A 15,793-nucleotide genomic window follows, 5' to 3' on the forward strand; every position below is an offset into this window, starting at 1 on the left:
GGCCTGGGCCCATCCCTGAATGAGGCACCAAAATATCATTAGTGTATGTATTGGACTGTATAGAATATCCCCCGTGGTCGTGAGTTATCTTAACAGTGCGCTGAATTCGGGGAAGCCTTCTGTGGCGTGTGGATGTGGGAATTGCGGAGAAAACGTTCCATCGCTAGTAGTTATGTCCATTAGAGGGACATGCTAGGGACATTATAGCCGCATCGCCCTGATCAGCGATAGTATTCATACCATAGGAGGAATAGTAATTGAAACGTAACGCAGGAGGAATTGTAAGGATGGAATGAGGTGGCGGGTCTGAATGGACGGTTTAAAGGGAGGTGCAGATGTAAAGGCAGGTAGCTCTAAGTAATGCTCGCACCGCGATATTGGGAGAATAATGTTGTTACCGAAAAGCGGTAGAAAGGAGGGGGGGACGTCTCCAGAGTGTGGTGCGCGTATGCTCCGCACGTCAACATGATGGAACTGCTGTTGCTTGTAATTCTGTCACAGCCGCCTGGCCTTCGGACAATGTTCCAGAAAAGGTGCCTACATGAGCTGGGGCTCGACAGCCAGGGAATACATTCCCATCATAGACCTCTGTGTCGTGAAAAACAAATTTGTACCGCCAGGCTGAATTGTGACTGCTTTTATGGTGCACCTGCAGTAAAGAATTGTTGGGTAAAAAGTGAGAACTACATGTAGTCCCATCATCAGGCTGTATATAATATAATGTACATTAAGGTTTTATTTTCAAGGCTGATATTCATTACAAAAGACCCTGTCAAAAGAGTAATTCATCTAAATTTGTTGCAGTCAAATTTAATAAGGTACATATATCTTGTGTGAATGTTTCTATATCAAGAAGACTTTAATATGTTATATAGGGATATCATATTAATTGACATATATACACTGTATAATTGTATTTGATAATAACAAATCTTCCAGACCTGAACTATCATGTTGTTCAAATGTTTGCCTTGACTTAGAGTTTAACTTATGATATTATGATATGTTTATTTTAGTGGTGTAAATCCAGTTCAAAAGGTTTTGGATTAGTTAATCTTGTAATTTCTGCCATTCCATGTACATGTGTGAGTTTAGAGTACTGAGATTCTTCCTTCACACTATAATATAGTATATCCCTGCCATGTTTTGCATTCCCAGAAGTTTTGACATGCCTATACTGCATGTCTTCTGATTGAGTTTATTGTGTGGCATGTATGCATCAAGTGACTGAAGCCTGTTGGCATGGTGCAGGTGGATTGGATTTCGGCTGTTTTCTTCCCGTCCAAAGCTGGCACGTGCACCGTACGTGCTTCCCCAATGTTTACACCCAGTCGACAGCCCAGCCACCGGTGTATCAGACTCCCCCGGTGAAAAGATACCATTGCCACTTACGCTCTCCATTATTTGTGGATCAATACCGCCAGTTTCCCCCCTGCATTTTCTGCATGTTTTTGCAAATTTTCATGTCCGTGAAATATAGCACATGCCTGGCTGTCACTGATAAAAACTGCCTTCCGCCTTTATGTGCCTATTACCGTCACAATAAATGTGTGCGAAACATTCTCATCTCCGAGGAGTGTATCGGAAAATCGTTCCCCGATAAACAAGTTTGCCCAGCGAGTTGTAATGTAACCGTCCCAACATAAGTTAATTAACTAATTCCGTAATCAAATGATCTAAATGACTAGGAAGCTATTAAAGGCATCCTTTATTGATTACTTTTCTCTATCCTCGGCGACAGGGCGACTTCAAATTGCCTGGCAGGGAAAACCGGTTACCTTCACAAGTTTGCAGCAAGCTGGCCGGAAAACTGACGCCAATCATGATGTTGTCAGGTACAAAGGCATTACACTGTATCGTTCGATTGGCCATTTAAGAACCGTCAATGGTGCCGGGGTTGGCGCATGGGGGGAGAAAAACTCTTCCTATCTAAATAGGAAGAGACGATTGCTTAGGATTGCCTGCTTGGAGTCAGGGCCGCCTGGCCGCGCCGAGGGAAGGGATAGTTGTTGACCACATCTTATCTTCAGCATGCGTCCTTCCTTATGTTTTCGGTTATGAGATCAAGATGTGGCCCCCCCCGGATTGTGATATTTCTTGTGGAAAGTTGGTGTGGTTGATGAATGGGTAGCTAAATGGCTTCTGAAACCATGTATGAAATGGACAGCATTGTTGGGTCTAATTTACCTGCGGGGACGGAGCTAGATAAATGAGAAAGAAATGTGCGACAACTGCCCGGCCGCCCGGCTCTCTCTTGTGGCATCGATACCTTAATACATATTTCATGCGGAGATGCAAGCGGCCTCTCCCAAACCCCTGATATGGTATTAAGGCTGTATTAAGGTTTTAAAGTGGAAGTCCTTCAAAGAGCAATTAACCGGGCGCTGTTGGTTTTTCGGTTATCAGATGGAAGTTTTGTTAAATAAACCATTGGGACAGATTATAAACACTAGGATATACTGGCAATACCAAAAGCCTCGCTTCACAACTTGCCGTCTGGCTTTTGTATATGGTGTTGAGATGCTTTCAAACACAGAGGGGTGTATATTTGAGCTATTTATACCTCAAGGTTAGTGTATAATTCTGCATAATTTGGTGGGAGTCCGGAGAAGAGGCTACAGTAATGGCTTTTGGGCGGCAGGATTTATGACGTGGTCTTTAGTTTGACTGTGGGCCACTGGTTACTGTGTGGAGAGTGATGCGGGTGCAGCAAGTTTCCCGCAACTTGGCGAATATTTCATCCTTTAGGCTGCCTCATGTATTACAGATAGCGGTATATCACACCGCGGTCCGAGTCGGCCACGACCGCCGTAGACAGAAAAATGTCTGCGAGCGCAAGATGTGGGAATGCATTGTAAAAATCTGCGGTTAAAGTAATTGTGAATAACTTCTAACCTTCCAAGTTTTTCATCCTTTGTAAGCATGTAACAGAATCTCACTTTCAATACTTTCTTTCTGTTCATAACGTGTATGTACTGTGCCTCAAAAGACTGATATGATATCATAAACCATCAAACGTGTACTGCACACAGTTGATATAAAATGGTTTTACGATTATACACTTGCCCTTACATCAGTGACTGCGGTATTCTATGAGTGTATACAAGATTTCGGTCATACATGTTTAGTGTGCATTTGATCTGAGAAGTGCAAGCGGATCAAAGTGTTATTTTCCCCAGTGTAGAGGAGACAGGTATCCTGCGGTTCCTCTGTGGCCTGACTCTGTCCCAGACCCTGCTTTGATCACGCTTGCTTGGTTCCTGCACAATCAGCCATGATGAGGTAGACTGGTGTTCAAAAGCCTCTTTATTTTCCTCAATGTATCCGTGCCAAAGAACGCGCCGTGCCTTGCTCGTGAACAGTGCCAGTAGAACAGGTGTTTGGACGCCACTGGTAGCGGACGTGAAGCGTTACCCAGAAAATCAGGTACACAAACAAGTTTCTTACCTCATGTGTGTATGGTTGAGCCAGTGCCAAGTAAAGGTTATTGGTAGCATAGGCCCCACAGGGTGAAGTTACTTATTTCTTGGACAACTGAACTGTCCAACATAACACCATACTTCACAGTATAGTACTACAGTACAGTAAAAAAAGTCCATGTCAATAGCAAAATAAGTGGTTGCTGTACATATTAAGTATTTCTTCAGTTATGATAGAAATTTTTGATATGTTGAAACATGGAAAGGGATTGTCTATTATCTTTTAGGGCCTTGGAAAATGGACAGTGTTTCTCAGAATAGTCAGATAGTACAGTAAAGTAAGACCCTGTTGAATCCTAGCTTTTGAGTTCCAGGAAAAAAGTGGTTGTTCTACATAAGTATAGGCATTCTTTTATTTCTGCATGGCTGAAACATGTAAGGAGCTAAAATTTTCTTGGGGGCATGTTGGTTATAGAACTAAGAAGCTGGCTTGTGAAAAACCCAGGAAACAGTCAGGCATCCAGACCTGTAGTATGGACTTTTGGTCCAGACGATTTTGAAAGGTGCAATCTGTCTGGGTGTCTCTGACAACAAAAGAGATTGACAGCTGTCAGACCTATCAGTTGTGTCAAGGTCACCGGCTAGTATAGCCCGCTAATGTCCTCCACATGTGGGAGGGGGCACTCGGAGTGATAAATTGGGTTGCCATGGCAACAGGTCACATGAGAGCCCTCTACAGACACAGGAAAGAAGTGAAAGCAGAGTTTACCTGATTTTGCGCATTTGTTTTTACCACATAAACTGTGTTACATTGCAATGGCAGCAATTCACATTCAAAAGTAAGGTAAGGCTAAAAACTTGAAAGAGTTACGAGTAAGCTGGGATAGCAGAGTGATTTTTTTGTTAGAAGGTGTAAAACTTGTAGGAAGCAGTCTATAATGTAGACATCATGAGTATTTGAAAGGTTTGGCAGGGGCAGTTGCCCGTGCCTCGAATTCCTCTCTGGCAATAGTGTTTTGCAGGAAGTATTTAGAAAAACAGCCAAGGCAGGTTTGTGTTATGTAAATTATTCCATTCACATGGACCCCAGTGGCAGGGTGCAGGCCAATGTCTGCCAGGGGGCAGAAGCAAATCAATTATTTCCTTGTCGAATTGTTGTAGCGGTGTGGGGGGGTGCATTACCGAACCATCCTCTCTTATGGTTACTCTACCATCTTTCAAAATACTTAACTGGAAATTCCTTTACCTTCGCATTTTTTTGTGGAAGGAGGGAAAAGGAGGTTTTCGTGGAATTTTGAACTCCTGTGTCAAACAATTCTGTAGTTAGAGGTGGTAGGAAAGGTCTGTGCAATGTCTTGAATTTAAAAGGAATAAAAACAAACGTCTGAAAAAGTTCTAAGATTTACAGCATTCAAAAACCCAGCATATTCGTCAATGACTCAATTTCACCGTCATGTTCACAAAAATAGCTTCCTTCAAGAATTTCACTTTTTTAATCCTATCTCAGTTAATTGATTATAAGACCATAGGGTCAAAACATCCACTCAACTGTATGTATGTTACACTATTAACTCTAACCGGTTACTGTTTTGCATTGGCCGACTTGGGAAGGTTGCCAAGATAACTGCAGGAATCTGATAGTCCCTCCAAAATGTTTTGCAGGGATTGAAAGGGGCTTATAGGTGTTACTGTCTGCTGAAACCCACCTATTGTAATACTGTAGGCATCATCAGAGGAACATTATACTTTCTGCCTCATGAAAATGTGTCCTACATGTCGTGAATTTACAACATGGGCATGATGAAGTTTATACTCTGATGATATACTAGAAATGTTGACTCTTAAACCTGGATACTTGTGTCTTTTGTTTGCCATGTGTATGTGTAACAAGTGTGTGAATGAATGTGTAATTAACTGAAGTCGTTCATGTTACCAAGTGCTGAGGACAAAATCAACAAAGTCCACAAGACATGAGCGGCCTCACCTGGTCTTCTCTTATTGGTCGAGCACATGAAGGCAGTTGGTTTTTAAGAAGTCTATTGTACGCATACAGAAGTTTCAGCTTTGTGTCAATGTTTTATTTAGTTTGTCTATAGATGCTCCTTTCTTTAAGGGAATAAATTGGTGTATATGGGAACAAAAAGGCAAGCAGAGATGGCAGACTTCACCCCCTTTGCCTATACTGCTTTGTGATCCTTCAAGTCCCATAGAAAAATAGTTGCACAGATTGAGAATGTATGGCAATGCTGTATTGTGTGTATTTGGAATTGCAGAAATGCGCATACACAGACAGACCAACATCAATACTTACCCTAGGGGAAAGTATAATGGGTAAAAGATTTAAAACTTAAAATTCTTGGACCTCAAGGTCTCTTTTGGGGAAACTAGCTCTGCATATCTGTTGTTAGCCCAGGAGCGAAGATTGTATGTTTTCTTGGTGTAAGGTAGACTTGTACATATATAAACACCTTTGGCACATGTTTGAAATAATGTCAGTACAACTGTTACACTACATGTTTGAAACATGTATAATTGTCAGTATAGGCATGTCTGACTTTATTGTAATTGTCTATCATCATATAACAATCTCTACCAATGGTGCAGGCAAACTCAATATAGAAATAAAGTTTTATCAACATGAATTAGCTGTTACTGTAAACCTATATTTCCTGTTGTGACCATAACGTGTTTGTTGTATTTGTCGCTAAAACCACTTGTGAAGATTCAAAAGATAAGGCAAATAATGTAATTCCCTCATTGAAATGAAACTTACATTTTTTATCAGTGCTACATTCATTTCAGTATTGTCTTTTGGACATTTCATATATACGACTTTAAAAAAATCCTATTTAGCAAAGGTAGTTCTCTTCTAACTTCTATCTAAGTGAAAGCTCAGCCATAATTGCTTGACCCAATCCTTTAGCACTAGATCCTGGTACATGTCATGTCAGAATCACACATTCAGATAAAAGTTGTTTCCTCTTGTCAGTTATTGTTCTAAGAGTGGAGGAAACTGCTATCAGCAGGGCTTGATTAGAACAGTTACCTTATCTCACTGTGCAGTTTCCTACCTGTCAGTGTGGAGGTGTTGTATGTGTTGTCATGTGTCTGACCCTTGTTGGCAGCCCAGGATACAGGGGAAATTTGTCCCTGTCAAACTTGTTGAAGTTACCTCCATGAAAATAGAGGTATTGTTTGGGTTTGTTTGTATGTATGTGTTCTTGCACTTTGCAGCATTAACTTAAGAGCCTCTGGATGGACTGTGATGATGTTTGGTATGTGGGTAGGTCTTGTGTACACGAAGGTCAATGGCAACTTTTGGCCCTCTGGCTGCTGACCTTGTTATTGCAGCAGGTTGTCCTTTTTGGTATCCTTTGTCATAGACGGTCTTTGGTCTTGTTCTACCAGCTTTTACTAAAAACTGCAGGACTTATAGAAAGTGAGGTTTGTATCATATCTGGTGTCTATTCATTCAAAAATTAAGATGAATTCCAATCCATTTAAAATTAAATCCTGAAACAAGGGAGTTAGAGATGGCAGACTTCACCCCCTTATCCATACTGCTTTGTGGGTTTAGAAAAAGAGTTTCGGATACTATGAACCTACCAAAAGTACCATTCAAATATTGTTACAGGATTAGAAAAGTTATTCTTGTGAAGGTACTTATCTATTAGTAATCATAACTGCATCTGATCATGATTCTCTCCACATGGCAAATGTATGTATCTTTCTATATGATCTTTATTTGGTTGTCAGCTGAAACCTTGACAAGGCAGCTCCATGAGAGTCCCCAGGGTAGCTTTGATGTGAATGTGAATGTTCAAGTTGATCGGTCTTGATGCCCGGCCCTTAGTGATGGTTTCAATGCCAGATTGCTATAATTGGCGGTTATGCAGGAAGTCAGAGATTTATACACATTATATACAGGAAAATAGCCACATCCAAACAAGGGGCTATAGGACCAGTCTATTTAATGGTGTTGTAGTTCAGTTCATGTTTTTAGAAATCAGAACATTTCACTGATATGCCCTTAAGTCCCCCCCCCAAAAAAAACAACTGTTTTAAGTGTTGAAAAATCTTCATGCTGTTGAGTTCTAGAGATGAAATAGAAGTGTAAAAAATTTGATATTTTAAATATATAATGTATATAATTCATGTGAATGACTTACAGTAAGTGCACTGCCTAGAAGTTTTGAAACGGCAGATTTCTTTAGCAACTCTACTCTTTTCACTCTTACTAGAAAGTCTGTCTGAGTCCTTCCATCTATATCTATTTCTTATGACTTTTATTACATTTATGAAAGTCTTTTCAAAAGGTCCTCATTACATTGACCACAATGGAGGAACATATTTTCATCACTTTGAAGAACTCATTCATCGTTCAATTCATACGTCTTGGACATGGCTTTGAAACGTGACAGATATGTCTCAAGGTATCACATTAAGATATGGAAGTAGCACGCATACGGGGGAAAGAAAAAATTATACAGCCAAATATACAGCTTCTAATGGCAGCTTGAAGTCCACATCAAAGCCTGGGTGCTGGCCAAAGTCCCGAACTCCCTGCAAATCTCTGTTGCGAAGGCAAAGTTGTGGGCAGTATGCAGGATCATGTAGCTGGGAGCACTTGCAAGGGCCTAACAAGCTCCCTTGGGCTGCCCCCATGTCAGACACAATAAGTGCAAGGGGCCCACTTGTCAGAGCACAAGAAAGTCTATGATTCAGTAATACGTACTTAAAGCACGCAAGGGGTTATACTACAGAATGGAAAGGCAAATATTAAGTGCCTGCCGTCACCGGTTCCTTTAAGAGAATTATGTAGTGGGAGAAAGTGCCGCAATAAAGTTATGAAGTTATCTGTAGTGTGATCCCCGCAACTTTGCTGAAGACGGTTACTGTAAGTTAGTAAGGGTGTTGATACAGTTCACAATGAAAGTAAGTTGTCAACGTTCTACTGGGCTTGCTAATTGGTGCATGGTTCCCAAAATGAGTCCACAGATTGAGTCCATCCTTGAATTTGAAAATAATGAGTTTGGATGTCCTTGCTTTTGAGACTGTTATTAATGAGGCAAGTGGGAAACTAGAAGTTCTACTTGTTTGAGAAAAAAAAAATCTTTGGTTGTAGATTTTTCAAGTTGTTCTGCTGCTTCTTTTTTCTGTAGTAATCTTCAACAAATGTAGATCTATTTACCATATGTTAGAGGGTAAGGCAATGCCAATGCTAATTTCTTGTTGAGAATTTTTTTTTTTTCGTCTTGACGAATGTATGAAGGCAGGATGGGTGAAATAGTGATAGAAAGGCAGCCATGTCTTTGATCATTTGTGAAGGCAAACAGTCTTTCTTCAACGCAAGAACTGTAGTGTCATTTATCAAAAATGCTACTGAAAAAATAGGACATGAAGATAGTGATATCATCTCTGATTTGAGACATCTCCTAAAAAAAGAGGTAAGAAAGAAACAATTGAAAATCCATTGAATTGATGAAATTGGTCTAACTAGAAGAGAGTAGCAGTGGTTGTGAGTTTTTGTCAGTAGTAATCATATGGTCGTTAATAGGAAATAGCATCCAATCATCTACTTAACTATTTATTTTTCCATTTGAGTTGACTGCATTTGTGAATGAGGCAATGAAAACAAGCGATTGTGCTTTTTTTTGCCCCCTCCCCTTTAATGTATACAGTTTTGATAACTAAGCCCCTCCCATGAAAACTTTGTTGCGCCTTTGACCCCAGTTGTATTTATGACTTGACAACACGGCACTCTATCCATCACAACTTCTCATCGGACCGACCCAAACGGGAGGGGTGGGGTCTCCCGTAACCGTGACAACCACCTCTCCCTCTCCGCCATACAGGAGGAACCCATCCCACCTAATCACAGTTGTCACCAACATACAGCCTAAATGATGTACTGCCAGCCAGCTCAGTTATTGAGTTTGCGGAAATGCCAAGACGGCAATGAATCACTTCCCGGTACCTTTTTCTCATTACTTGGTTTAGTGTAGCAAGGAAATCCGCCAGCACTCTAATTGGCAGCGGGTAATTATGTCGCTTCCACCAATCAGACCACACCTATTCATCATTATAGATGTATATGAAGGTTAAATAGTCCTGGGATGGCCATGAATCACCTTGGCTTTCATTAGGTTATTATCTGGTTTGTGCTAGGATAAGGCTAATAGAGACTAGCTGCAGCTGATGGTTCACTTGTGTCCCCGCTCACAAAAGCCAGATCCCAACCCTAATGGGAATCTTACAAGTGTCAGCAGCTCGGTTTATAAATTTCCACCTTGATTGCTCCTTGCTGGAAGTTGCCAGAAAGTGGAAATACCTCGTTAAGTGCCCATTAGGAGGGTGTCGGTCTTTCAGCGGTAAAAGTGTTGTCTGGTATCACCCCGCTGGCTTCTGGAAGACACCTGTGTGTTGGTAAGAGACTCGGGAACAACTTTGGTCTTGAACTTTTGTTTGTTTTCGCACCTTGTGGAATCAAGTGATCAGAAAACTTGTTGGTTGGCAACCAATCGATAAACTGTATTTGATTTCCCCACCTCAAAAATAATTTCATACAAAATTCAAAATCATCCATCAAAATCTGATGATTTGGGCAATCTATTGCCAATTTCACATATTCCATTCTTTGTTCAATTCTTCCATAGTTTCAAAACTTTTCTTGTATTCAAAGTTCTTTGTATTGGATTTCATAAATACATTACTGCATTGTAATGCATTAGTTCAAAATGGACAGCTGCAAAATCGACACTTGACTTTTATTTTAAAGTTTAAGTGAGAATGTTCTGGATTTTCTTGACACACTCATTGGTAAGTCTACTTTTGCGTTTGAAAGAGGACCAAATACAAACAGTTAAAGAAAAATTATTTTAAGGTGTGCTATAAGATAGAGATGTATTTTTACAAGGAAATTACAATTGCAAATTTAAACCACAAAGTAGCAGCTTCATACACCTTATGTTTAGATAATTTAAAAGAAAATACATAGTGGATTGGTTAGAGACAAACAGTAGACATTTACAATTCGGGCAGTTTTCAACAGATTTAACAGTGCTTCGTTATAGGTGGATATACAGCTGTTACCTTTCATGTCACAGTTTGTACTTTGGGTTTAAACCTGAATCTGTTAGGTCTGGTGGCTGGGAAGTTGTTGTTAGCTAAGTGCTACTGCTTCTGAATATGTCTTACTTGTCCACTATTGTGCCATTATATGTTTTCTTTTTGTCTGTGAAAGGATTACATGTACATTTGTAGCTCTGAAATCTGTGGATGAATCCTTATATATAAGATACTCTGTAGATTGGTAAGAGTGCAGAAAATAAGGGTCAAGTTGGATAATGGGGCTCCTAGCAGCTTTCTACATTGTACAGTAGTGCAGCATAACTTCCGGCTTTGATATCTTATAACTGTTCAAAAAGGATACTGCAAAGCATGCCAGGAAGTAGGAAAGGAAGTTGTTTATAATCATATACAACTGTTGTTTAAGATACTTAGATAGAGATGAACTTGTTCCTTGCATTTAACCTAAGTTGGGAGCACCTCAGTTTTTTTTTTTCTCTAGAGGTTTAGCAAGAAGGAAGCGAGGTACATTTTTTAAATACACAAATACACATGTCACCAAGGCAAAATGCCTGCCACAATAAAACTGTTGCTATACTTTTTTCATAAAAATGTGCTTTATTTTATTAGATTATGAAAGATGCACTCATCAAGATCAGTAGCAAATGCTCAATTATGATTGTTAATTGTTATCTAATCTACACTAAAGCATTAAAAGTTGCATTAGATGCTGTATTTTTACCAACTTTATAAGCTAAATCCAGTGTAGCAAACCTGAAAACAACTGAGTGGGGGACTAGCAAATGTGAGATTGTTAAATTTATTGGTATGTTTGAAGTCCCTAGCTGGCTGCACAGTAATCTGAACTGTTAGAAAATTGTAGCCGTTATAATAGAACTCTGGAAAATATTATTTTTGCAATGACTGAATGAGTAGAAAAGGATAGATCTCTCCTCCCATTCCAAAATAGATAAGAGGGATAGATATGTTCATCAGAATCTGATGCTATTGAAAATATTTAATTCTTGGTTGGGTAGTTGTGATTTCCAGACTCCAAGGAAAAACATTTTATTACTAGTGAGAGACGAAGATTGCCTTCTTTTGCAATGGAAAATTTTCAGAAAAATGAAAACTATCAGCTAGAATTCTTCCAAGACACTGGGAAAAAACAGGTAAACTTTTTGTTTTGAAGACAAAACCATTTTTGCAGTGCTCAGCCTTTCTCCTTATTTTCATCATCTGCGGATAATTAAGTTACAAGTTCAGATTTATAACTCCTGCAGTTATTGGACAGGAAGAGATTATATCGGGATGTATAATTGTGCATCAATTACCTCAAATAAAGTTATAACCTAGTCCACTCTACGTCAGGGCACCAGTCTACAGACGAAAGTGATAATAATTTGTCAAACTCCACCGTAGGATAGAATGATGGTTTTTCATTACAGCCTTTTCATTACATTCCGGCTTTACAGTGGTAAAAAATTTGTATTAGTCTGTCAATATAAAGAGGGCCTTGGCAGCTCCCACAATATTTCACCGTCACTTATAATCAGCGCTACAGTCTGTGTATAGTGAGGAAAATTAACAGCACGACTGCAGCAAATTCAGTTTGCTTGTCTGGCAGATGATTAATGAAATATGTATTTCAAATTGTCTCCCGTAGAAGTAAGTCTGCGCCGCCCTAATAAAAAGACATTAATGCGATTGAATCCATAGGTATATTGCTCCTGCAGTCGCCTGAAGCGACAGTGTTACTGATCGCTCTGTTAGGGTGACACTTCGCCCAGCCCTATGAATGAATTTTCACAGCAGTATTTATTCAGCAACTAGGATATCCCGTCCAATTCCTGTAATTCCGTCCATTTGTCTTCTGTCAAGGAGCTCGGCGGAATTGTGCGTTCGCGGCGGCGACGGAATAATCACCTTCTTCCGTCGGAAGAGAGAGTACATATCCCTTCCCTCTGGGGGAGACGACACAATATTTGCCGAAGGCAGAAATTAATGGAAATGCAATTGCAGTGCCAGATTTGTGGCGCTTGATTCCTCTTGTTTGGGGAAATGATATTGTGCGAGCTAACAGCATGAATCTATAGAACACACAATCACGCAATTAATTTACGGCATTATGCTGAGACAATACCGAGGGTGAAGAATGGTGCAGCGCTTTGTCAGTGCCTGTTATAATCGTGATGGTTTGTGGCATGGAAACATATGTCATCTTTTTCCAAGTGCCTTCTCTTTGATTAATGAGTAATCCAATTACTGTAGATATGGGATGTTCCGAAGCCTAGTCAATGCCTGAAGAGTACAGCAAACAGTCCCTGAGATATGGCTCTTGCTAGAGCTGGGATTTACTATGATAGGCAGATAATATCCCTTATAGATTTAAAAAAAAATTATACTTGCTTCCAAGTATAACTTTTATTTGTACCCTTTCATAAATGCAAAGGAGGTTGTGTTTTTACCAGTGCTCTTTTCAAAGAAGAAAGAGGTACATGTAAAGGTATACACATTATTAAATTCATGATTGTTTTTGCCTCTTGTGTGATTCACTGTACTGAACAAGGTATGTATGGATTATTACTTAATGATCGTAACTTTTTTCCTATGCAAAAATCATCTCTAGCACAACTTTAGGAGTTTTCCAGGTTTTATCATCAATACATGTCACTACATCAAAAAGTTCTGAGCCCCCTATGAGTTTCTCATTGAACTGCAGGTGTATCTTTCATTTTGTATATGTAGGTTAACTATGTATCTAAAATGAACAAAAACCATCTGGAATATAATATGATACCATTATTTTTTTTTTATTCATAGAGTTTGAGCCCCCTATCAGTTGCCCATTAACTGCAGGTATCTGTATCTATGTGTACATTTATATGTTAATTGTATGGTGTCCAAATGTTGAACAAAACAGATGTGATATTGGTATATAAATTTTGTTCCCCCGGGTTTTGTTGCAGTGTATAGCTACCGTTTTGAGACCATAAGAAGTGTTGGTGCATATTGATTGGTATAAGACCGTATTTGTCTCACATGAATCGGTGATCAGAAATCCTGATAGATTTATGGTATGCTCCATCAATAGCACAATAGATCAGTGATTTATTGAATGGGAATTAGAGCTTGCAAAAGAATTCACTGAGATAAATTGCGCAATCAACTTGGCTGTCATACACAGGTAAGCTATCACTGCCAAGCAATCAGTATTGTCAAATTGTCTGTTGTACTTTCTGTGTACTATCAAAGCAATGCACTTGGAAATGTGTGGTTAAACAGGTGTATTGAAGTGGCGTCTCAAAGGGGGAAATTATCAATGAACATATTGAGGATGAATGAGTCTTCCCTTTTATAAGTGGCTATCACAGCTTCCTGGTGGAAAGTATATTCTTCTAGTAGTGTAAAAGATGTCTTTCCAAAGCAACCAAGAAAAGGGGATCTGCTGAAAAGAACTTTGCAACAGAACTGAGTCAGCTTACATTTACAGATGTGGTGTATAGTATGGAAGTTGCTTAGCCATAGCCAATGCTTAGTATTGGCTGACGGAGGTTGGTGATTGGATAGACCTCATAATGTTTTTTAGGACTATGATTTTTAAAAAAAGCACACTGGATGTAAAAAAAAAGGGGGCGAAATGGTATGCTAATTTTCTGATCTATGTATTACAGTATCACCAGTCCTGTAGTCCCAGAATGTAGACCTTGATTGACCATTTTGATTGTTATAGGTGTACACCATTTTTTTTGGTCTCAAATAGCACAAAAGTATGACCTGTACATCCCACGTTTTTTTAGATATATGAATATATATATGAACTTTAAATCCAGACTATCATAAAAATTCATATGACCCTTTTATTGTTTTATTGAGAGTAACCTGGAGCTAAGGCTATCTTTGTTCTTCTACCTATATCTTTACATGGTCTTGACTACAAAATGTATCTTCTGTCATAATTCACGATGTGTCCTTTAGCATGTTGAAGGGTAATAACACTTTCCCCCCACAAATCTGGCCACCTCCATATTTGTCCAACCAGTTCCAAGGTGGATAGGGTTGTCATTTTTCCAGGAATTGAGGGAGTCATTCCGCCAAATTCCAATGGAATATTGGCTGGAATTGCTAGCTGGTAACCATTTGTGGGTTTGGGCATGCCGGTAGAATTGGTTTTTTAAAAGATTCAGATACCGTTATGTTCCACATGTCACATCTTGTTTTATCATTGTTTTTTCTTTCTTTGTTTTTTTTTTTTTCTCCCGAATAGTTGCTTAGCTCTATATCACTGATATACCATAAATGCAGAAATGTTTGTGGTGGTTTTATGTTCGCAGTTTTCGCGGTGACCAATTCTCTGCGAACGTAAAACCACCGCGAAATTTTTTCCATTGTAGTATGTGACTACAGTCTATGGCGCTACTGCAAACTTAAAAACTACCGTGAACACTCTATTTTCCTGCTACCGCGAAAGTAAATCCCCGCAAACTTAAACACATTTACACTTATTGCGCTATATAGCTATTATTGGGGGAGGGGCTAAAAATGCAGATGTTTGTACATCAATGTTTGATATGATAGTAATTACTAGAAAAATTATTTCTTCACGATACCTCCTCTTATTCTATCCTCCCTAAAAACAATCTTGTGGTCCGAAAAGGCTGGCAGCCTTTAGCATAAAAAGTTTGGATCATTCCATTTTGGTACCTCTATGGGGGGTCTAAAATAGAAGGTTTAATGGGTTTTTCATCAAGTTCTCTGACCTTGACCTTGCCCTTTAATAAACACAATATTTATAGCATGACTGATGGTTTCATATTGCGACATATATTACCTATCTATATGGTATATGGACTTCAACTTTATACGATAGGGCTGCTCTTTGACAAAAAGAGATCTGGTGTTAACTGTTATGGGGTGAAAGACTTTTGCACTTGGTAAGTTTGACTTGTGATTGCAACAATTGAGATTGCAAACATACCTCTTTGTTAATAGGATTTTTCTTCTTCTAACTGTGACATATTTTTAAAGGTTAACATACAACGATACCTTTTTGTGTGGTTTATTGTCTGTAAAATCAAAAACTATTACAAAAGTGTATAGATAAGTTAAAAGGCATGGTTTTGAAAAATCAAATAGATACAAATCTGAATTGGCCAAGCAATATTATTGATAGCATTATTCACCTGTTTTGCTCACATTGATATTTTATATCAAAAACCAAAACTTGACAATGAGAAAAAAGATTAGATGCATAAGAAAAGGAGATTATGTAGTTTTAGATAGAAAGCCAACAGGTACAGTTAAAA

At 39.1% G+C, this 15,793-nt stretch overlaps 1 protein-coding gene across 3 annotated transcripts in view; it reads left to right on the top strand.

The window, feature by feature from the left end:
* Nucleotides 1-15,793, top strand: part of LOC118414566 (fidgetin-like protein 1) — a 106,329-nt gene that overhangs the window by 24,200 nt on the left and 66,336 nt on the right. Inside the window, exon 2 of one of the 3 annotated variants that reach the window (XM_035818687.1) lies at nt 1,742-1,835. The exons of the other annotated variants lie outside the window; for them this stretch is intronic. The gene's annotated coding sequence lies outside the window, so the exon portion shown is untranslated. The remainder of the gene's footprint in view (nt 1-1,741; nt 1,836-15,793) is intronic. 3 annotated transcript variants of the gene reach the window in all.

Source organism: Branchiostoma floridae, chromosome 4 (assembly GCF_000003815.2).
Source record: "Branchiostoma floridae strain S238N-H82 chromosome 4, Bfl_VNyyK, whole genome shotgun sequence".
Classification (NCBI taxonomy): Eukaryota; Metazoa; Chordata; class Leptocardii; order Amphioxiformes; family Branchiostomatidae; genus Branchiostoma; species Branchiostoma floridae.